Genomic DNA, 26,198 nt, shown 5'->3' with positions numbered 1-26,198 from the left:
ATCAATAATGCTTTTTATTATCCTTCAAACCTTCCTAGTTGGATTAATAACAGGAACAATAATAGAAAGATATTGATTATCATATATTTTATTTTTAACATTTCTTGGTGGTATACTAGTATTATTTATTTACATTACAAGAATTGCATCAAACGAAATATTTCAGCCTAAATCAATCACTATAATTATTACATTAATAATGTGAGTATTTATCATATTAATATTAATTATTCTAGATATATCTATATTTATAGACTTTTTCAAAAACACCGAAACTATAAATATTGATAATTCAATCAATTATCAAGAAATAACAATATCTTTAGAAAAATTATATAATAGACCAACATTCATTATTACAATAATAATAATAATTTATTTATTTTTAGCACTACTAGCAGTTGTTAAAATCACCAATATTAATCAGGGACCTATTCGTAAAATAAGATAATTACTAATGAATAAACCCTTACGATTAAGACATCCTTTAATTAAAATTATTAATAACTCTTTAATTGACTTACCTGCCCCAACAAATATTTCATTTTGATGAAATTTTGGATCCCTGTTAGGGTTATGTTTGGTAATTCAAATCGTAACTGGACTATTTTTAGCTATACATTATACATCAAATATTGAAATAGCATTCAGTAGTGTAGTACACATCTGCCGAGACGTAAATAATGGTTGAATTATCCGAACCTTACACGCAAATGGAGCATCTATATTTTTTATTTGTATTTACTTACATGTAGGACGGGAATTTACTATGGATCTTATATATATATACATACCTGAATAATTGGTACAGTGATTTTATTTTTAGTTATAGCAACTGCATTTATAGGATATGTCTTACCCTGAGGCCAAATATCTTTTTGAGGTACAACAGTAATTACTAATTTATTATCAGCAATCCCATACTTAGGAACAGATTTAGTCCAATGAGTATGAGGAGGATTCGCTGTTGATAATGCAACATTAAATCGATTCTTCACATTCCATTTTGTATTACCATTTATTATTGCTGCTATAGCAGCAATTCATTTATTTTTTCTTCACCAAACAGGATCTAATAATCCTCTTGGACTAAATGGAGATATTGAAAAAATTCCATTCCATCCATACTTTACCTTTAAGGATTCTATTACATTTGTAATAATAACATCATTATTAATTATACTATGTTTAATTAATCCTTTCCTATTAGGAGATCCAGATAACTTTGTACCTGCCAACCCATTAGTAACACCAGTTCACATTCAACCAGAATGATATTTCCTATTTGCATATGCAATTCTACGATCTATCCCTAATAAGTTAGGAGGTGTTATTGCATTATTTTTATCAATTAGAATCTTAATAATTTTACCATTTTATAATAAAACACCATTCCGAGGCATTCAATTTTACCCTATTAATCAAATTTTATTCTGAATTATAGTAGTTGTTGTATGCTTACTAACGTGAATTGGTAAACGACCTGTTGAAGAACCTTATATTATAACAGGTCAAATCTTAACAATTATTTACTTCACATATTTCTTAATTAATGTCCATGTCGCAAACGCATGAGATAAATTAATTAAGGAATAAAGTTAGTTAGCTTAGGAAAAGCATATGTTTTGAAAACATAAAATTAGAAGTTTAACTCTTCTATTAACTTTTCTCAAAAAATTTCACTAAACAAATGAGATAAATAAAATCTTTAAACCAACAAAGAAAATAAAAAAATTCAAAGATAAAGGTAAAAAACTTTTTCAAGCTAAGTACATTAATTTATCATAACGGAACCGTGGTAATGTTCCACGAACCCAAATTAAACCAAAAGATATAATAGCAAGCTTAATAAAAAATATAAAAGAATAAAAATCACCGCCCAAAAAAATTAAAGCCAATAACATTCTTATGAAGACAATTCTAGTATATTCAGCTAAAAAAATTAAAGTAAAACCACCCGCACCATACTCAATATTAAATCCTGAAACTAACTCAGATTCCCCTTCAGCAAAATCAAAAGGAGTACGATTAGTTTCAGCTAAGCAAGAAGCAAAACAAGCTAAAGCTAAAGGAAAAGAAATAATAATAAATCAACAATAAAGCTGATAGTTTATAAAATCAAACATATTAAAACTACCAATTAAAATAATTAAAGACAATAAAATTAAAGCTAAACTAACTTCATAAGAAATTGTTTGTGCAACAGAACGAAGAGAACCTAATAAGGAATAATTTGAATTAGAAGATCAACCAGCAATTATAACAGTATAAACACCTAATCTAGTACAACATAAAAAAAATAAAAATCCATAAGAAAAAGAACACATATAAGTTAAATAAGGAAAAATTACTCAAACGGCTAAAGAAATCATTAAATTAAAAACAGGGGAAAAATAATAAAGTAGGTAATTAGATATAATAGGAATTGGCTGCTCCTTACAAATTAACTTAATAGCATCTCTAAATGGCTGAGGAATTCCAACAAAACCTACCTTATTTGGACCCTTTCGAATCTGAATATAACCTAAAACCTTATGCTCTAATAAAGTTAAAAAGGCAACACTAATTAAAACACAAATAACCAATAAAAGAAAATTCAAAATAAATATAAATAAATCATAAAGTATCAATACTATTTGTAGAAAAAATCTACATAAATGAATTCTAAATTCAACACATTAATCTGTCAAAATAGTAAATAAATTAATATTAATCAATATAACAAAAAATATTTTAACCATATGGTCCTTTCGTACTAATATGGATTAACAATCTTAGGATAGAAACCGACCTGGCTCACGCCGGTCTGAACTCAGATCATGTAAGAATTTAAAGGTCGAACAGACCTAATCATTGGGCTCCTGCACCCAAAATTTTTCTTAATCCAACATCGAGGTCGCAATCTGCTTTGTCGATATGAGCTCTCAAAAACAATTACGCTGTTATCCCTAAGGTAACTTAATCTTATGATCATAAATTATGGATCAAAATAACAAACATAAATAAATGATATAATAATGAAGAGTTTATCTATTCTTCATGTCACCCCAACAAAACATCATCATTAAATATAGAAAGACAAACAAAAAACTATATGAAAGTAAAATGTCAAGCTCTATAGGGTCTTCTCGTCCTAAAGAAGAATTTAAGCCTTTTGACTCAAAAGTTAAATTCAAAAATTTATTAAGAGACAGTTGATTTCTCGTCAAGCCATTCATTCCAGCCACTAATTAAGAGACTAATGATTATGCTACCTTTGCACGGTCAAAATACCGCGGCTCTTTAAAAATACGCTCAGTGAGCAGGCCAGACCTCAAAATATAAACAAGAGGACATGTTTTTGATAAACAGGCGGAAATCAATTTTGCCTAGTTCCTTATAATAAGTTCACAAGGTAAAAATTTCATACAAATAAATATACTAATTCTATCATTATTACAAAAATTTTAAAATTAAATTAATAATCTTAATAAAAAACCTAAAATATTTATAAAATCAAAATAAAAAATAATGAACTAAAACGTAATCTTAAAGATAGCTGGTTTAAAGCTTACTATTATATTTCTATAAAATAAAGTATAGGTTATTAACTTCAAAGCTTATCCCTTAATGAATAAATAAGTTAATATTTTTACTTAAAAAATTAAATAAAAACAAATAACTTTAAAAAATTAAATTTTTTCTTAAGAAACTAGATATCTTGGGAAACGATTAACATCTCATTTCTATAAATAATTTAATAATAATTATGATACATTAACTATAAATTATTTATAAATCAACCCAAATCGAGACAAGTAAAATAAATACTAAAATTTTGATAAACCCTGATACAAAAGGTACAATAAATAAAATCTACTTAAAAAAATTTAAAATAATATTTCATAAAACACTTACATTACCAATAAACTATAATTTAAAAAATCAATTCTATAAAATATACTAAGACAAAAATACAATAAAATTATTTATATTAAATAATTAAATAAACAAAAAATAAATATAATAAAATAAATAATCAAGATATCCTGATTTGCACAGAAAAATTTTCAGTGTAAATGAAACACTTTACTAATAAGTTATATCTTGAAACTCTTCCTAGATACACTTTCCAGTACATCTACTATGTTACGACTTATCTCATCTAAATTGAAGCTACTTTAAAATAAAATAGAATAATCAATAATGAGAGCGACGGGCGATGTGTACACATCTCAGAGCCAATATCAGTTAAATTAAATAAATTAAATTACTATCAAATCCACCTTCATTAACAGTATTTCACTATCAAATCCGTTATAAACAAAAATCTATTGTAACCCACCTCCTCTTAACTATAAGCTGCACCTTGACCTGAAATATTTTATAATTATAAATCTTGAGAATTATAACTCTAAAAAGATTCTCTGATAACGGAGATATACAAACAAATAAATTAAGTAGAGTAAATCGTGTATTATCAATCATGGGGTAGGTTCCTCTGAATGGAATGAGATACCGCCAAATCCTTTGGGTTTAAAGACCTTAACTAATAGTACCCTGGTAAATATAATTAACATTTAAAATAATAGGGTATCTAATCCTAGTTTATTATTTAAATTTCACAGATTCATAAAAAGGGCCACAAAAAAATTTTAACATTTCACCTTACAAATTTATATTTCAACCCTAATAATATAAACAACTGTTTTAACCAATAATATTCACTTGTATCAATCGTATAACCGCGGCTGCTGGCACGAATTATGCCGATACTAAATCAATTGCTAAATCCAAAATCACTTGATAATTAAATCAAATTACTGCAAAAAGAACATTTAGTCTAACAAAACTTACATATAATACAAAGAAAAAGTGAATAAACAAGCAAGAATAAAACTTTTAAAAATAAAAAATAAGAAAATTTTAAATCTATTAATTCAGGAAAAAATTAAAAGATTCAAATATTTAAAGAAAAAAAAGAAAAAAACCACAAACATTAACAAAAAAAAAGAAACGCCCCTATGTATGACCACAACAACTTCTCTATTATATATAATTAAAGATTAATATGGAACATGTATAGCAATAAATGTATTATATTCTTTCTTATTTAATCTTTCATTTCACTAATAAATAAATAAAGATTAAATAATATAATAAATATATTTTATACTATTATGTAATTTAATATAATATGTTATTAATATGAATTTTTTTTATATTAAGTTAACTTTCATATATATTAGTTAAATAATCTAATTATAGATAATTTACATAATTATATTATTATAATTAATATAATATTTTATATTAATTATAATATTTTATATTTAAATTAATAATTTTATTTATTATATCCAATTATAATAATATTAAATATTAAATTACATATTATTATATATATTATATTATAATAACCTATTTTAAGCTAAAAACAAAAGTAGCTATAATCTTAGGTAAATAATTGCATTAAAATAATCAATTGATAATGGTAAGATGAACTTATAATACTTTAATTTCAATTAAATGTAATATATTAATATAAATTATTTATTATATATATATATAAAAAAATAAAATGAGCAGGATAAATTAATCCTAATTAAACAAAATAATACATAAAAGAATTTCAAAAATAAACTTTCGATTTATATATTAAATAAATGAAGTGCCTGATTAAAGGGTTACCTTGATAGGGTAAATAAAGTAAATAAAATTACCTTCATTAAAATTACATAAGATAGAATTAAACTACCTCCTTTAGTATCAAAAACTAACGTGCATCATACACCTTAATGTAAAAAGGTAAGCTAAACAAGCTAATGGGTTCATACCCCATTTATAGAGGTATCAATCCTCTCCTTTTTAATGACCAACAACTCTACAAAACTTCTCTTCCTATCAACATTAATGATAGGAACGATCCTGTCCATTTCATCAAATTCCTGATTTGGGGTTTGAATAGGACTTGAGATCAACTTACTTTCATTTATTCCGCTCCTAACAAGAAATAAAAATATAATAATAAATGAATCATCAATTAAATATTTTATTGTCCAAGCAATAGCATCGACAATATTATTATTTTCAATTTTGCTGATTCAAATAAAATATCCCATGGGATGGGAAACAGAATTTATCCCATCAATAATAATTAGATCTAGACTATTATTAAAGATTGGAGCTGCACCTTTCCATTTCTGACTTCCAGAAGTTATAGGAGCATCAAGATGAAATAATTGTTTAACATTAATAACATGACAAAAAATCGCCCCAATAATGGTCTTATCTTATTGTATTCAATTAAGAACTTTTATTTGAACAATCATTATCTTAAGAATTATTATTGGGGCAATAGGAGGTTTAAATCAAACATCCTTACGACAACTTTTAGCATATTCATCAATCAGACATCTAGGTTGAATAATTAGATCATTAACAGTCAGAGAAAACATCTGAGAACTATACTTCATTATTTACTCACTATTAAGATTAATTATAGTTTTATTATTTAAGCAAATAAATTTATTTTTCATAAATCAAATTTATTCAGCCAGAATTATAAAAACCGAAATTAAATTCATAATATTCTTATCTTTATTATCTTTAGGTGGACTACCACCATTCCTTGGATTCTTACCAAAATGAATTGTAATACAATCATTAATAGAAAACAATATAACAACTATTATAACTATTATAGTTGTATTAACTACAATTACACTCTACTACTATATACGTATTAGATTCTCAGCTCTAATTATATCGTACACAGAAAATTCGTGATCTATAAAGATAAAGTCCCAAAAATCAAGAATCATTCTTCCTATAACAGTAATAATTTCAACAATAGGATTGATTTCAACATCAACCTTAATTTCATTATACTAAGGACTTAAGTTAATCAAACTAATAACCTTCAAAGTTATAATTAAAAGAATAATCTTTTAGGCCTTAGTAAAATTTTACACCTCTAGAATTGCAGTCTAGAATCATAATTGAATATAAGACCTAAATATGATAAGAGAGAAAACATCTCATAAGTAGATTTACAGTCTACCACCTAAAATTCAGCCATCTTACCGCAAAAATGATTATTCTCAACAAACCATAAGGACATTGGTACTTTATACTTCATATTTGGAGCATGAGCAGGAATAGTAGGAACATCAATAAGAATACTTATTCGTGCTGAACTTGGCCAACCCGGATCTCTAATTGGGGATGACCAGATTTATAATGTTATTATTACAGCTCACGCATTCGTAATAATTTTCTTTATAGTAATACCTATTATAATTGGTGGATTTGGTAATTGACTTGTTCCACTAGTAATTGGTGCACCAGATATAGCATTTCCACGAATAAATAATATAAGTTTTTGATTACTACCACCTTCACTAACCCTTCTTCTTACATCTTCTATAGTAGATAATGGTGCTGGTACAGGATGAACAGTTTACCCTCCTCTAGCAGGAGCTATTGCACACGGGGGTGCATCTGTAGATCTAGCTATTTTTTCACTGCACTTAGCAGGTGTATCATCTATTCTTGGTGCAGTGAATTTCATTACAACAGCAATTAATATACGATCAGAAAGTATAACTTTAGATCAAACACCTTTATTTGTATGATCTGTAGCTATTACAGCATTACTTCTCCTTCTTTCACTTCCAGTTTTAGCAGGAGCTATTACTATATTATTAACAGATCGAAATTTAAATACATCATTCTTTGACCCTGCAGGAGGGGGTGACCCAATTCTATATCAACATCTATTTTGATTCTTTGGACACCCAGAAGTTTATATTTTAATTCTACCGGGGTTCGGAATTATTTCACATATTGTATGTCAAGAAAGAGGAAAAATTGAATCATTTGGAACATTAGGTATAATTTATGCTATACTATCAATTGGACTAATAGGATTTATTGTATGAGCACATCATATATTTACAGTAGGAATGGATGTTGACACACGAGCATATTTTACATCAGCAACAATAATTATTGCTGTACCTACAGGAATTAAGGTATTTAGATGATTAGCTACATTATATGGAACTAAATTCAAGTTCAATCCACCATTATTATGAGCTCTAGGATTTATTTTCCTATTTACAATTGGTGGATTAACAGGATTAGTATTAGCAAATTCATCACTTGATATTGTATTACATGATACATATTATGTAGTAGCCCACTTTCATTATGTTTTATCTATAGGAGCAGTATTTGCAATTATAGGAGGTGTCATTCAATGATATCCACTATTTACAGGATTAACTATAAATAATACAACACACGCGAGACAGATTTATATTCATTGGAGTAAATTTAACATTCTTTCCTCAACACTTCCTAGGATTAGCAGGAATACCTCGACGATACTCTGACTACCCAGACGCATATACATCATGAAAACGTAGTATCAAGAATTGGGTCTACAATTTCTATTGTAGGAATCATTATATTCATTGTAATTATATGAGAAAGAATGATTACAAACCGAGCAAATTATATTTAGAGCTAACATAAGAAGATCAACAGAATGACTACAAAATAACCCTCCTGCAGAACATAGTTACTCAGAAATTACCATTAATCTCTAGATTCTATATGGCAGATTAGTGCAGTAGATTTAAGCTCTACAAATAAAGGTTTGACCTTTTATTAGAAAATATTTATTAATGGCAACATGATCAAATTTATCTCTTCAAGATGGAGCTTCACCATTAATGGAGCAATTATCATTCTTTCATGATCATACTATGGTCGTATTATTATTTAATTACAGTAATTGTAGGTTATGCCCTAAGTTATATATTATTTATTGCCTATACTAACCGTAATATTACTTCATGGACATTTAATTGAAACAATCTGAACAGCTTTACCAGCAATTACATTAATTTTTATTGCCCTTCCATCATTACGACTATTATATTTACTTGATTGATTCAGTAGATGCAATAATTACAATTAAAACCATTGGACGACAATGATATTGAAGATATGAATATTCAGACTTCATAGACGTAGAATTTGACACTTATATAACACCAGAACAAGACCTAGAAAATGATGGATTCCGACTACTAGATGTAGATAACCGAACAATCCTACCAATAAATACAGAAGTACGAGTATTAACAAGAGCATCAGATGTTCTACACTCATGAGCAGTTCCTGCATTAGGGGTTAAAATTGATGCAACGCCAGGTCGGTTAAATCAAGGAACATTCACAATAAATCGAACTGGGATTATTCTTTGGACAATGCTCAGAAATCTGTGGAGCAAACCACAGATTTATACCAATTGTAATTGAAAGAACTTCAGTAAATTTATTTATTAAGTGATTATCTAAGATAATTTAAGGAGTTAGTTAAAATAAATAACATTAGAGTGTCAATCTAAAGTAACTAAAAAAAATTAGTACACCTTGAAATTCATCAGATGACTGAAAGTAAGTAATGGTCTCTTAAACAAATAATAGTAAATTAAACGACTACTTCTGATGGGGAAATTATATCCAATCCCTCAAATATCCCCTCTTATATGATTCTCACTATTCATTATATTTTCAGCTACATTAATCTTGTTTAATCAAATAAACTTCTTCTCATTTAAACCTAACCTTGTTAAAAGAGCAGAAAAAGGAACAATTGAAATAAAAAAACTTAAATTGAAAATGATAACAAATCTATTCTCAACATTTGACCCATCAACTAACATCTTTAATTTATCATTAAATTGAACTAGAACATTTCTAGGACTATTATTCAATCCCATCACTATTTTGACTTACACCATCACGAATTACCATTATCTGAAATAAACTAAATTTAACCTTACATAATGAATTTAAAACACTTCTTGGACCAAAATCATTTAATGGAACAACATTCATTTTCATCTCAATTTTTATTATAATATTATTTAACAATTTCATAGGATTATTCCCTTATATTTTTACTAGAACAAGACATTTAGCATTAACATTTGCAATTGCCCTACCTATATGGCTAAGATTTATATTATTTGGATGAATTAACCATACTAATCATATATTTACACACCTTGTACCACAAGGTACACCGCCTGCATTAATATCATTTATAGTACTAATTGAAACAATTAGTAATGTTATTCGACCAGGTACATTAGCAGTATGGTTGGCAGCAAATATAAATGCAGGACACTTATTATTAACCTTATTAGGAAACACAGGACCATCTATAGCAATAAACTTAATCTCATTACTAATTATTGGACAAATACTTCTATTAATTCTAGAATCAGCAGTAGCAATAATTCAAGCCTATGTTTTCTCAATTCTAAGAACTCTATATTCTAGAGAAGTATATTAAACCTATGTTAACAACTCACTCAAACCACCCATTCCACTTAGTAGACTATAGACCTTGACCATTAACAGGAGCAATTGGAGCAATAGTCCTAGTATCAGGACTAGCAAAATGATTCCACCTATTTAATATTAACTTATTCATAATTGGATTTGGAATTACCCTACTAACTATAATTCAATGATGACGAGATATAGTACGAGAAGGAACATATCAAGGATTACATACAGGATTTGTATCAATTGGATTACGATGAGGAATAATTTTATTTATTGCATCAGAGGTATTATTTTTCGTTTCTTTTTTTTGAGCATTCTTTAGAAGAAGATTAGCACCAACAATTGAACTAGGAATACTATGACCTCCAATAGGAAATCAACCCTTTAACCCTATACAAATTCCATTACTTAATACAGCTATTCTTTTAGCATCAGGAGTAACAGTAACATGAGCACATCATAGTTTAATGGAATCTAATCATACTCAAGCACTACAAGGATTATTCTTCACAGTGTTATTAGGACTATACTTTACAATACTTCAAGCATTTGAATATTGAGAAGCACCTTTTACCATTGCAGATGCAGTTTATGGATCAACATTCTTTGTTGCAACAGGATTCCATGGTTTACACGTAATTATTGGAACAATCTTTTTATCAACATGTCTACTTCGACACTCAATAAATCAATTTTCACCAAGACATCACTTTGGATTTGAAGCAGCAGCATGATACTGACACTTCGTAGACGTAGTATGATTATTCTTATATATCTCTATTTATTGATGAGGTAGATAATTGTTTTTCTAGTATAAAAAGTACATTTGACTTCCAATCAGAAAGCTTGATATAAAACAAGAAAAACAATTCTAATTCTATCAACAAGAGTTTTCATTAGATTTATTATTCCAATAATTGTTATAATCCTGGCAACAACACTATCAAAAAAATTAATTAATGATCGAGAAAAAAGATCACCATTTGAATGTGGGTTTGATCCAAAAAGATCAGCACGAATACCATTCTCAATACGATTCTTCCTAATCGCAGTAATCTTTTTAATTTTTGATGTAGAAATTGCACTAATTCTACCAATTGTAATTATTTTTAAAACTTCAGACATTATAATCTGAACAGTATCAACAATATTTTTTATTCTAGTTCTATTAGGAGGACTATACCATGAATGAAACCAAGGAGCATTACAATGAGCAGAATAAAGGGTTGTAGTTAAATATAACATTTGGGTTGCATTCAAAAAGTATTGATATTATCAATCAACCTTAAATAGAATAAGAAGCGAAATATTGCAGTCAGTTTCGACCTGGAAGATTGGTATGTACTACCCTTATTCTTATTAATTGAAGCCAAAAAGAGGCGTATTACTGTTAATAATATAATTGAACTATAATAGTTCCAATTAAGGAAATGTAAAGCCAATATGAAAGCTGCTAACTTTTTATATTAGCGGTTAAACTCCGTTAACATTTCTAAAATTTATATAGTTTAAATAAAACATTACATTTTCACTGTAAAAATAATATATCTATATTTATAAATACTTAAAAGTAAAAATACTTCCTTAACATCTTCAGTGTCACGCTCTAATTATAAGCTATTTAAGTAAACGAAAAACAATATTACCAAAATAAATATTCAAAAAATAAAAGTTAAAAGATAAATCTTGAAATTAGAATCATATCAACCTTGAATATAACCAATTAAATAAATAAATAATCTATATAAACCTTGACCACCAAGTAATTCACCTCAACCATAATCAAATGACTTAGATGAATAATAACCTATTTTTAAAGGAATATATCTAATAAACTTAGTTGAAAGAAAAGGTATAAATCATATAGAACCAGCAAATCTAACAAAAGAAAGTATACTTAAAGAAAATAAATTATGAGAAAAATCAAAATTAGAAATAAGATAACCTAAATAAGCACCTAAAATAACAACTGTAATAGTTAAAAACTTTAAATAATAAGGTAAAGCAATCACATGAGGAATAGGAAAAATTAATCAAGATAAAAGACTACCACCAAAAACAGCAACAAACAATAGACCAATTATTCCAAATGAAATATAATAACCCTTATCATCAAAAGAAAATCTAGAATAAAAATTATTATCACCAGATATTGAATAATAAAACAAACGAAAAGAATAAGAAGCAGTTAAACCAGTAGAAAAAAAATAAAGAAAAAAATTAAACAATTAATTCATCTTAAACAAACCATCTCAAGAATTAAATCCTTTGAATAAAATCCCGCTAAAAAAGGTATTCCACACAAAGATAAACTAGAAACATTAAAACAAACTGAAGTTAAAGGTATGAAATTAACAATTGATCCTATAAAACGAATATCCTGAGAATCCTTCAAATTATGAATTATTGAACCTGCACATATAAATAATAATGCCTTAAATAAAGCATGAGCCAATAAATGAAAAAATGCAAGCTTTGGATAACCTATAGCCAAAATTCTTATTATTAAACCAAGTTGTCTTAAAGTAGAAAGAGCAATAATCTTCTTTAAATCAAACTCAAAATTAGCGCCCAATCCAGCCATAAATATAGTTATACAACCAATTAAAAGTAAAAATCAACCACAATTATAAGTATCCAATATTGGTCTAAAACGAATTAATAAATAAACACCAGCAGTAACAAGAGTAGAAGAATGAACTAAAGCAGAAACAGGAGTAGGAGCTGCTATAGCAGCAGGAAGTCATGAAGAGAAAGGAATCTGAGCTCTCTTAGTTATAGCTGCTAAAACAATTAATATAGTAATGAGCTTTATTTCAAAAGAATTAGAAATAAAATCATAATAATAAATATAATTTCAACCACCAAAATTTAACATTCATGCAATAGAAATTAAAATAGCAACATTACCAATACGATTAGAAAGTGCAGTTAATATACCAGCACTATAAGATTTTACATTTTGATAATAAATAACTAAACAATAAGAAACTAAACCTAAACCATCTCAACCTAATAAAATTCTAATTAAATTAGGACTAATAATTAAAAAACCTATAGAAAGAATAAATATTAAAACAATAATAATAAAACGATTTATATTCTTTTCACCAGATATATAATCCTCTCTATAATAAATAACCAAAGAAGAAATATATATAACAAAAGATATAAAAATAAGAGATATTCAATCCAAAATTAAAGTTATAACAACTATAGAACCATTTAAATTGAAAAGCTCTCACTCAACAAAAACTCTATAATCAATTATTAAATAATAAATACCTAAAATAAAAATTATAGTTCTCGAAATAAACAAAGAAAAAAAACTCAAAGAACAAATAGAAAATAAATTCACGGCCTAAGATGAAAAACTTCATATCATTGATTCCACAAAACAATATTTTTAATTAAAATACTTAAGCAAACTAAACAAAGAAATATTCACCCTTTAAACAGAGAATATTTAAAGGCAATCAATGTAAAAGTAAAAGATGATATTCACGAAAATAACCAAGAGAACAAGTATAAACACCAGAATAATAATTCCCATGCTGAGAATAAGAATATATATACAAAGTATAAACAGCTCTAAAAAAAGATAAAAAAATCAAAGCAAAGAATCTAAAAGAAGATCAAGATATAATTCTATTTAATAATCTAATTTCACCTACCAAATTTAAAGAAGGAGGAGCAGCCATATTTGATGATCTTAAAAGAAATCATCATAAAGCCATTCTTGGCATCAAATTAATTATACCCTTGTTAATTAATAATCTTCGTCTACCTAAACGTTCATAAATAATATTAGATAAACAAAATAAACCAGAAGAACATAAACCATGACCAACCATTAGAGAAAGAGAACCTACACAACCTCATCAATTCATAGTCATCAATCCACCAATAACCATTCTTATATGAGCAACAGAAGAATATGCAATTAAAGACTTTAAATCAACCTGACGAAAACAAATAAATCTTACAATAACACCCCCAGATAAACCTAAAGACAATCAAAAATAATTAAACTTTAAACCCAAATAAGAAATAACCTTTATAACACGAAAAATACCATAACCACCTAACTTTAATAAAACACCAGCAAGAATTATTCTACCTGAAATAGGGGCCTCTACATGAGCCTTAGGAAGTCATAAATGAACCAAAAACATAGGTATCTTAACTAAAAAAGCCAAAATTATAAATACATAAAACATAAAATAATAAGAACCAAAATCAACCAATAAAGGAAAATATAAAGTATTAGAAAAATCATAAACCTTAAATAAAACTAATAATAAAGGTAATCTAGCAAGCAAAGTATAAAAAATTAAATAAACACCAGCCTGCAAACGCTCAGGTTGATAACCCCAACCCAAAATTAAAAGTAAAGTAGGAACTAATCTAGCCTCAAAAAAAATATAAAAAGAAAGAAGACTTAATCTAGCAAATGAACAATAAAGCATAATTATTAAAATCAAAACCATAAAAACAAAAAAATTAGAATGATATGAACTTAAATAAACTGAACCTCTAGCAGTGATTATTAAAAAACAAATCCAAAAACTAAGTAAAATTAAACTAAAAGAAAAATAATCAATACCAAAATAATATCTAATTATATTCAAATCAGCATATGAATAAACACAAATTATAAAAACAAAACCCGACAGAAACATTAAAGAATGAACCAACCATCAACAATTATTTAATAAACAAAGAGGGATCAAAAAAATAGTTATAAATAAATACTTTAACATAAAGATAAACCAAAAGAATTAAAAAAATCATTACCATGAGAACGAATTATTGAAACTAAAATAGAAAGACCTAAAGCACCCTCACAAACAGAAAAAACTAAAAAAATAACAGGAAAAAAATAATCATAATCAAACTCAATAAGAAAAACAATAACTAACATAAATAAAGAAAGAACAATATATTCTAATCTCAAAAGAACCATTAATAAATGTTTACGTTTAGAAGAAAAAACATAAACACCAGCAAAATAAATCAATAAAGAAGTAAAAATAGAGAATATAAACATTAGTTTTGATAGTTTAAAAAAAATGCCGGTCTTGTAAACCGGAAATAAGTCCAGCCCCCACTTTTAAAACTTCAGAGGTGGAAAAGCTTCCATCATCGGTCCCCAAAACCGGTATTTTAAATAAACTAACCCCTGAAATGATCAAAATAATAATTATATCATTATCAAATGTAATAAATATTAATTTTATTAAATTGAGACACCCAATATCAATAATGCTTTTTATTATCCTTCAAACCTTTCTAGTTGGATTAATAACAGGAACAATAATAGAAAGATATTGATTATCATATATTTTATTTTTAACATTTCTTGGTGGTATACTAGAATTATTTATTTACATTACAAGAATTGCATCAAACGAAATATTTCAGCCTAAATCAATCACTATAATTATTACATTAATAATGTGAGTATTTATCATATTAATATTAATTATTCTAGATATATCTATATTTATAGACTTTTTCAAAAACACCGAAGCTAGAAATACTGATAATTCAATCAATTATCAAGAAATAACAATATCTTTAGAAAAATTATATAATAGACCAACATTCATTATTACAATAATAATAATAATTTATTTATTTTTAGCACTACTAGCAGTTGTTAAAATCACCAATATTAATCAGGGACCTATTCGTAAAATAAGATAATTACTAATGAATAAACCCTTACGATTAAGACATCCTTTAATTAAAATTATTAATAACTCTTTAATTGACTTACCTGCCCCAACAAATATTTCATTTTGATGAAATTTTGGATCCCTATTAGGGTTATGTTTGGTAATTCAAATCGTAACTGGACTATTTTTAGCTATACATTATACATCAAATATTGAAATAGCATTCAGTAGTGTAGTACACATCTGCCGAGACGTAAATAATGGTTGAATTATCCGAACCTTACACGCAAATGGAGCATCTATATTTTTTATTTGTATTTACTTACATGTAGGACGGGGAATTTACTATGGATCTTATATATATATATATATACATACCTGAATAATTGGTACAGTGATTTTATTTTTAGTTATAGCAACTGCATTTATAGGATATGTCTTACCCTGAGGCCAAATATCTTTTTGAGGTGCAACAGTAATTACTAATTTATTATCAGCAATCCCATACTTAGGAACAGATTTAGTCCAATGAGTATGAGGAGGATTCGCTGTTGATAATGCAACATTAAATCGATTCTTCACATTCCATTTTGTATTACCATTTATTATTGCTGCTATAGCAGCAATTCATTTATTTTTTCTTCACCAAACAGGATCTAATAATCCTCTTGGACTAAATGGAGATATTGAAAAAATTCCATTCCATCCATACTTTACCTTTAAGGATTCTATTACATTTGTAATAATAACATCATTATTAATTATACTATGTTTAATTAATCCTTACCTATTAGGAGATCCAGATAACTTTGTACCTGCCAACCCATTAGTAACACCAGTTCACATTCAACCAGAATGATATTTCCTATTTGCATATGCAATTCTACGATCTATCCCTAATAAGTTAGGAGGTGTTATTGCATTATTTTTATCAATTATAATCTTAATAATTTTACCATTTTATAATAAAACACCATTCCGAGGCATTCAATTTTACCCTATTAATCAAATTTTATTCTGAATTATAGTAGTTGTTGTATGCTTACTAACGTGAATTGGTAAACGACCTGTTGAAGAACCTTATATTATAACAGGTCAAATCTTAACAATTATTTACTTCACATATTTCTTAATTAATGTCCATGTCGCAAACGCATGAGATAAATTAATTAAGGAATAAAGTTAATTAGCTTAGGAAAAGCATATGTTTTGAAAACATAAAATTAGAAGTTTAACTCTTCTATTAACTTTTCTCAAAAAATTTCACTAAACAAATGAGATAAATAAAATCTTTAAACCAACAAAGAAAATAAAAAAATTCAAAGATAAAGGTAAAAAACTTTTTCAAGCTAAGTACATTAATTTATCATAACGGAACCGTGGTTAATGTTCCACGAACCCAAATAAAACCAAAAGATATAATAGCAAGCTTAATAAAAAATATAAAAGAATAAAAATCACCGCCCAAAAAAATTAAAGCCAATAACATTCTTATGAAGACAATTCTAGTATATTCAGCTAAAAAAATTAAAGTAAAACCACCCGCACCATACTCAATATTAAATCCTGAAACTAACTCAGATTCCCCTTCAGCAAAATCAAAAGGAGTACGATTAGTTTCAGCTAAGCAAGAAGCAAAACAAGCTAAAGCTAAAGGAAAAGAAATAATAATAAATCAACAATAAAGCTGATAGTTTATAAAATCAAACATATTAAAACTACCAATTAAAATAATTAAAGACAATAAAATTAAAGCTAAACTAACTTCATAAGAAATTGTTTGAGCAACAGAACGAAGAGAACCTAATAATGAATAATTTGAATTAGAAGATCAACCAGCAATTATAACAGTATAAACACCTAATCTAGTACAACATAAAAAAAATAAAAATCCATAAGAAAAAGAACACATATAAGTTAAATAAGGAAAAATTACTCAAACGGCTAAAGAAATCATTAAATTAAAAACAGGGGAAAAATAATAAAGTAGGTAATTAGATATAATAGGAATTGGCACACTAGATCGCGTGTTCTTAATAGCATCTCTAAATGGCTGAGGAATTCCAACAAAACCTACCTTATTTGGACACTATCGAATCTGAATATAACCTAAAACCTTACGCTCTAATAAAGTTAAAAAGCCAACACTAATTAAAACACAAATAACCAATAAAAGAAAATTCAAAATAAATATAAATAAATCATAAAGTATCAATACTATTTGTAGAAAAAATCTACATAAATGAATTCTAAATTCAACACATTAATCTGTCAAAATAGTAAATAAATTAATATTAATCAATATAACAAAAATTTTTTTAACCATATGGTCCTTTCGTACTAATATGGATTAACAATCTTAGGATAGAAACCGACCTGGCTCACGCCGGTCTGAACTCAGATCATGTAAGAATTTAAAGGTCGAACAGACCTAATCATTGGGCTCCTGCACCCAAAATTTTTCTTAATCCAACATCGAGGTCGCAATCTGCTTTGTCGATATGAGCTCTCAAAAACAATTACGCTGTTATCCCTAAGGTAACTTAATCTTATGATCATAAATTATGGATCAAAATAACAAACATAAATAAATGATATAATAATGAAGAGTTTATCTATTCTTCATGTCACCCCAACAAAACATCATCATTAAATATAGAAAGACAAACAAAAAACTATATGAAAGTAAAATGTCAAGCTCTATAGGGTCTTCTCGTCCTAAAGAAGAATTTAAGCCTTTTGACTCAAAAGTTAAATTCAATAATTTATTAAGAGACAGTTGATTTCTCGTCAAGCCATTCATTCCAGCCACTAATTAAGAGACTAATGATTATGCTACCTTTGCACGGTCAAAATACCGCGGCTCTTTAAAAATACGCTCAGTGAGCAGGCCAGACCTCAAAATATAAACAAGAGGACATGTTTTTGATAAACAGGCGGAAATCAATTTTGCCTAGTTCCTTATAATAAGTTCACAAGGTAAAAATTTCATACAAATAAATATACTAATTCTATCATTATTACAAAAATTTTAAAATTAAATTAATAATCTTAATAAAAAACCTAAAATATTTATAAAATCAAAATAAAAAATAATGAACTAAAACGTAATCTTAAAGATAGCTGGTTTAAAGCTTACTATTATATTTCTATAAAATAAATTATAGGTTATTAACTTCAAAGCTTATCCCTTAAAGAATAAATAGGTTAATATTTTTACTTAAAAAATTAAATAAAAAGAATAACTTTAAAAAATTAAATTTTTTCTTAAGAAACTAGATATCTTGGGAAACGATTAACATCTCATTTCTATAAATAATTTAATAATAATTATGATACATTAACTATAAATTATTTATAAATCAACCCAAATCGAGACAAGTAAAATAAATACTAAAATTTTGATAAACCCTGATACAAAAGGTACAATAAATAAAATCTACTTAAAAAAATTTAAAATAATATTTCATAAAACACTTACATTACCAATAAACTATAATTTAAAAAATCAATTCTATAAAATATACTAAGACAAAAATACAATAAAATTATTTATATTAAATAATTAAATAAACAAAAAATAAATATAATAAAATAAATAATCAAGATATCCTGATTTGCACAGAAAAATTTTCAGTGTAAATGAAACACTTTACTAATAAGTTATATCTTGAAACTCTTCCTAGATACACTTTCCAGTACATCTACTATGTTACGACTTATCTCATCTAAATTGAAGCTACTTTAAAATAAAATAGAATAATCAATAATGAGAGCGACGGGCGATGTGTACACATCTCAGAGCCAATATCAGTTAAATTAAATAAATTAAATTACTATCAAATCCACCTTCATTAACAGTATTTCACTATCAAATCCGTTATAAACAAAAATCTATTGTAACCCACCTCCTCTTAACTATAAGCTGCACCTTGACCTGAAATATTTTATAATTATAAATCTTGAGAATTATAACTCTAAAAAGATTCTCTGATAACGGAGATATACAAACAAATAAATTAAGTAGAGTAAATCGTGTATTATCAATCATGGGGTAGGTTCCTCTGAATGGAATTAGATACCGCCAAATTCTTTGGGTTTAAAGACCTTAACTAATAGTACCCTGGTAAATATAATTAACATTTAAAATAATAGGGTATCTAATCCTAGTTTATTATTTAAATTTCACAGATTCATAAAAAGGGCCACAAATAAATTTTAACATTTCACCTTACAAATTTATATTTCAACCCTAATAATATAAACAACTGTTTTAACCAATAATATTCACTTGTATCAATCGTATAACCGCGGCTGCTGGCACGAATTATGCCGATACTAAATCAATTGCTAAATCCAAAATCACTTGATAATTAAATCAAATTACTGCAAAAAGAACATTTAGTCTAACATATAATACAAAGAAAATGTGAATAAACAAGCAAGAATAAAACTTTTAAAAATAAAAAATAAGATAATTTTAAATCTATTAATTCAGGAAAAAATAAAAGATTCAAATATTTAAAGAAAAAAAAAAGAAAAAACCACAAACATTAACAAAAAAAAAAGAAACGCCCCTATGTATGACCACAACAACTTCTCTATTATATATAATTAAAGATTAATATGGAACATGTATAGCAATAAATGTATTATATTCTTTCTTATTTAATCTTTCTTTTCACTAATAAATAAAGAAAGATTAAATAATATAATAAATATATTTTATACAATTATGTAATTTAATATAATATGTTATTAATATGAATTCTTTTTTTATATAAAGTTAACTTTCATATATATTAGTTAAATAATCTAATTATATATAATTTACATAATTATATTATTATAATTAATATAATTATTTATATTAATTATAATATTTTATATTTAAATTAATAATTTTATTTATTATATCCAATTATAATAATATTAAATATTAAATTACATATTATTATATATATTATATTATAATAACCTATTTTAAGCTAAAAACATAAGTAGCTATAATCCTAGGTAAATAATTGCATTAAAATAATCAATTGATAATGGTAAGATGAACTTATAATACTTTAATTTCAATTAAATGTAATATATTAATATAAATTATTTATTATATATATATATATAAAAAAAATAAAATGAGCAGGATAAATTAATCCTAATTAAACAAAATAATACATAAAAGAATTTCAAAAAAAAACTTTCGATTTATATATTAAATAAATGAAGTGCCTGATTAAAGGGTTACCTTGATAGGGTAAATAAAGTAAATAAAATTACCTTCATTAAAATTACATAAGATAGAATTAAACTACCTCCTTTAGTATCAAAAACTAACGTGCATCATACACCTTAATGTAAAAAGGTAAGCTAAACAAGCTAATGGGTTCATACCCCATTTATAGAGGTATCAATCCTCTCCTTTTTAATGACCAACAACTCTACAAAACTTCTCTTCCTATCAACATTAATGATAGGAACGATCCTGTCCATTTCATCAAATTCCTGATTTGGGGTTTGAATAGGACTTGAGATCAACTTACATTCATTTATTCCGCTCCTAACAAGAAATAAAAATATAATAATAAATGAATCATCAATTAAATATTTTATTGTCCAAGCAATAGCATCGACAATATTATTATTTTCAATTTTGCTGATTCAAATAAAATATCCCATGGGATGGGAAACAGAATTTATCCCATCAATAATAATTAGATCTAGACTATTATTAAAGATTGGAGCTGCACCTTTCCATTTCTGATTTCCAGAAGTTATAGGAGCATCAAGATGAAATAATTGTTTAACATTAATAACATGACAAAAAATCGCCCCAATAATGGTCTTATCTTATTGTATTCAATTAAGAACTTTTATTTGAACAATTATTATCTTAAGAATTATTATTGGGGCAATAGGAGGTTTAAATCAAACATCCTTACGACAACTTTTAGCATATTCATCAATCAGACATCTAGGTTGAATAATTAGATCATTAACAGTCAGAGAAAACATCTGAGAACTATACTTCATTATTTACTCACTATTAAGATTAATTATAGTTTTATTATTTAAGCAAATAAATTTATTTTTCATAAATCAAATTTATTCAGCCAGAAATATAAAAACCGAAATTAAATTCATAATATTCTTATCTTTATTATCTTTAGGTGGACTACCACCATTCCTTGGATTCTTACCAAAATGAATTGTAATACAATCATTAATAGAAAACAATATAACAACTATTATAACTATTATAGTTGTATTAACTACAATTACACTCTACTACTATATACGTATTAGATTCTCAGCTCTAATTATATCATACACAGAAAATTCGTGATCTATAAAGATAAAGTCCCAAAAATCAAGAATCATTCTTCCTATAACAGTAATAATTTCAACAATAGGATTGATTTCAACATCAACCTTAATTTCATTATACTAAGGACTTAAGTTAATCAAACTAATAACCTTCAAAGTTATAATTAAAAGAATAATCTTTTAGGCCATAGTAAAATTTTACACCTCTAGAATTGCAGTCTAGAATCATAATTGAATATAAGACCTAAATATGATAAGAGAGAAAACATCTCATAAGTAGATTTACAGTCTACCACCTAAAATTCAGCCATCTTACCGCAAAAATGATTATTCTCAACGAACCATAAGGACATTGGTACTTTATACTTCATATTTGGAGCATGAGCAGGAATAGTAGGAACATCAATAAGAATACTTATTCGTGCTGAACTTGGCCAACCCGGATCTCTAATTGGGGATGACCAGATTTATAATGTTATTATTACAGCTCACGCATTCGTAATAATTTTCTTTATAGTAATACCTATTATAATTGGTGGATTTGGTAATTGACTTGTTCCACTAATAATTGGTGCGCCAGATATAGCATTTCCACGAATATATAATATAAGTTTTTGATTACTACCACCTTCACTAACCCTTCTTCTTACATCTTCTATAGTAGATAATGGTGCTGGTACAGGATGAACAGTTTACCCTCCTCTAGCAGGAGCTATTGCACACGGGGGTGCATCTGTAGATCTAGCTATTTTTTCACTGCACTTAGCAGGTGTATCATCTATTCTTGGTGCAGTGAATTTCATTACAACAGCAATTAATATACGATCAGAAAGTATAACTTTAGATCAAACACCTTTATTTGTATGATCTGTAGCTATTACAGCATTACTTCTCCTTCTTTCACTTCCCGTTTTAGCAGGAGCTATTACTATATTATTAACAGATCGAAATTTACACTAGATCGCGTGTTTGACCCTCTAGCTATTTTTTCACTGCACTTAGCAGGTGTATCATCTATTCTTGGTGCAGTGAATTTCATTACAACAGCAATTAATATACGATCAGAAAGTATAACTTTAGATCAAACACCTTTATTTGTATGATCTGTAGCTATTACAGCATTACTTCTCCTTCTTTCACTTCCAGTTTTAGCAAGAGCTATTACTATATTATTAACAGATCGAAATTTAAATACATCATTCTTTGACCCTGCAGGAGGGGGTGACCCAATTCTATATCAACATCTATTTTGATTCTTAGGACACCCAGAAGTTTATATTTTAATTCTACCGGGGTTCGGAATTATTTCACATATTGTATGTCAAGAAAGAGGAAAAATTGAATCATTTGGAATATAGGTATCATTTATGCTATACTATCAATTGGACTAATAGGATTTATTGTATGAGCACATCATATATTTACAGTAGGAATGGATGTTGACACACGAGCATATTTTACATCAGCAACAATAATTATTGCTGTACCTACAGGAATTAAGGTATTTAGATGATTAGCTACATTATATGGAACTAAATTCAAGTTCAATCCACCATTTATGAGCTCTAGGATTTATTTTCCTATTTACAATTGGTGGATTAACAGGATTAGTATTAGCAAATTCATCACTTGATATTGTATTACATGATACATATTATGTAGTAGCCCACTTTCATTATGTTTTATCTATAGGAGCAGTATTTGCAATTATAGGAGGTGTCATTCAATGATATCCACTATTTACAGGATTAACTATAAATAATACATGATTAAAAATCCAATTTACAATTATATTCATTGGAGTAAATTTAACATTCTTTCCTCAACACTTCCTAGGATTAGCAGGAATACCTCGACGATACTCTGACTACCCAGACGCATATACATCATGAAACGTAGTATCAAGAATTGGGTCTACAATTTCTATTGTAGGAATCATTATATTCATTGTAATTATATGAGAAAGAATGATTACAAACCGAGCAATTATATTTAGAGCTAACATAAGAAGATCAACAGAATGACTACAAAATAACCCTCCTGCAGAACATAGTTACTCAGAATTACCATTAATCTCTAGATTCTAATATGGCAGATTAGTGCAGTAGATTTAAGCTCTACAAATAAAGGTTTGACCTTTTATTAGAAAATATTTATTAATGGCAACATGATCAAATTTATCTCTTCAAGATGGAGCTTCACCATTAATGGAGCAATTAACATTCTTTCATGATCATACTATGGTCGTATTATTATTAATTACAGTAATTGTAGGTTATGCCCTAAGTTATATATTATTTATTGCCTATACTAACCGTAATATACTTCATGGACATTTAATTGAAACAATCTGAACAGCTTTACCAGCAATTACATTAATTTTTATTGCCCTTCCATCATTACGACTATTATATTTACTTGATGATTCAGTAGATGCAATAATTACAATTAAAACCATTGGACGACAATGATATTGAAGATATGAATATTCAGACTTCATAGACGTAGAATTTGACACTTATATAACACCAGAACAAGACCTAGAAAATGATGGATTCCGACTACTAGATGTAGATAACCGAACAATCCTACCAATAAATACAGAAGTACGAGTATTAACAAGAGCATCAGATGTTCTACACTCATGAGCAGTTCCTGCATTAGGGGTTAAAATTGATGCAACGCCAGGTCGGTTAAATCAAGGAACATTCACAATAAATCGACCTGGATTATTCTTTGGACAATGCTCAGAAATCTGTGGAGCAAACCACAGATTTATACCAATTGTAATTGAAAGAACTTCAGTAAATTTATTTATTAAGTGATTATCTAAGATAATTTAAGGAGTTAGTTAAAATAAATAACATTAGAGTGTCAATCTAAAGTAACTAAAAAAAATTAGTACACCTTGAAATTCATCAGATGACTGAAAGTAAGTAATGGTCTCTTAAACCAAATAATAGTAAATTAACGACTACTTCTGATGGGGAAATTATATCCAAATCCCTCAAATATCCCCTCTTATATGATTCTCACTATTCATTATATTTTCAGCTACATTAATCTTGTTTAATCAAATAAACTTCTTCTCATTTAAACCTAACCTTATTAAAAGAGCAGAAAAAGGAACAATTGAAATAAAAAACTTAAATTGAAAATGATAACAAATCTATTCTCAACATTTGACCCATCAACTAACATCTTTAATTTATCATTAAATTGAACTAGAACATTTCTAGGACTATTATCAATCCCATCACTATTTTGACTTACACCATCACGAATTAACATTATCTGAAATAAACTAAATTTAACCTTACATAATGAATTTAAAACACTTCTTGGACCAAAATCATTTAATGGAACAACATTCATTTTCATCTCAATTTTTATTATAATATTATTTAACAATTTCATAGGATTATTCCCTTATATTTTTACTAGAACAAGACATTTAGCATTAACATTTGCAATTGCCCTACCTATATGGCTAAGATTTATATTATTTGGATGAATTAACCATACTAATCATATATTTACACACCTTGTACCACAAGGTACACCGCCTGCATTAATATCATTTATAGTACTAATTGAAACAATTAGTAATGTTATTCGACCAGGTACATTAGCAGTACGGTTGGCAGCAAATATAATTGCAGGACACTTATTATTAACCTTATTAGGAAACACAGGACCATCTATAGCAATAAACTTAATCTCATTACTAATTATTGGACAAATACTTCTATTAATTCTAGAATCAGCAGTAGCAATAATTCAAGCCTATGTTTTCTCAATTCTAAGAACTCTATATTCTAGAGAAGTATATTAAACC

At 26.9% G+C, this 26,198-nt stretch overlaps 2 long non-coding RNA genes across 2 annotated transcripts in view; both read left to right on the top strand.

The window, feature by feature from the left end:
- LOC126267577 (uncharacterized) overlaps window positions 1–26,198 on the top strand; it is a 31,795-nt gene that overhangs the window by 4,802 nt on the left and 795 nt on the right. The window lies entirely within an intron of this gene.
- On the top strand, window positions 7,001–24,442 carry LOC126267578 (uncharacterized). Its single transcript, XR_007549037.1, has 2 exons — window positions 7,001–7,872; window positions 23,719–24,442. It is a non-coding gene; the product is annotated as an uncharacterized LOC126267578 (long non-coding RNA).

The sequence above is a fragment of the Schistocerca gregaria genome, chromosome 4 (genome assembly GCF_023897955.1).
Source record: "Schistocerca gregaria isolate iqSchGreg1 chromosome 4, iqSchGreg1.2, whole genome shotgun sequence".
Classification (NCBI taxonomy): domain Eukaryota; kingdom Metazoa; phylum Arthropoda; class Insecta; order Orthoptera; family Acrididae; genus Schistocerca; species Schistocerca gregaria.
This window is presented reverse-complemented; position numbering and strand designations above follow the sequence as displayed.